Genomic DNA, 840 nt, shown 5'->3' on the forward strand with positions numbered 1-840 from the left:
CATATTTTTATATTTTATAAAATTTTAAAATTTATATGTACTGTATCTGTCATATCATGTCCTATCCAAGCATGATCATGATGTATATTGTCATTTATGAATATACCAATCAGTTTTTTATTCATTAAAGTATCGTTTTTGTTTTTAAGGGGTAAGTTTTAAAATTGTTCCTAACATTTCAATTGTCATATTTAAGCCATAAACGTTTTTAAATTGACTCAATATTATCCTGTCATTAGGAATCTATCAACAGAATTGACGACGGAACAAAATTGAGATGATTTTAAAACATTAAGGACTTAAATAAGACGAAAATGTTGGGGACAAAAACGATACAAAGAAATAAATTTTAATTTTATCCTTTAATAATATCAATTTTTTTACTATATACAGTATTCAATTATTTTTTAATCACATCTAAGTAAATTACACTTAATCATATTATTTTCATTCTAAATAAATTAATTTTTTTATAATTTTACTCTTAAAAATTTTTAGTTATCATAAAATATTTGTAAAATGACTAGTATAAAAATTTGCAAAAACAAAATAATATATATAATAAAATATAAATTATACATTTTGTGTCTAATGTATCAAAAATTTTTAAAATTATAAAAAAATTATTTAAAATGAAAGTAATGTGATCAAATGTAATTTACTTAGATGTAATTAAAAAATAATTGAATACTATGTAGTAAAAAATTTATATTATTGAAAGATAAAATTAAATTAAAATTTATTTTTATGTATCGTTTTTGTCTCTGACATTTTTGTCCTATTTAAGTCCCTAACGTTTCAAAATCGTCTCAATTTTGTCCCGCCGTCAATTCTGTTAAC

This window comes from Arachis duranensis, chromosome 8, assembly GCF_000817695.3.
Source record: "Arachis duranensis cultivar V14167 chromosome 8, aradu.V14167.gnm2.J7QH, whole genome shotgun sequence".
Classification (NCBI taxonomy): Eukaryota; Viridiplantae; Streptophyta; class Magnoliopsida; order Fabales; family Fabaceae; genus Arachis; species Arachis duranensis.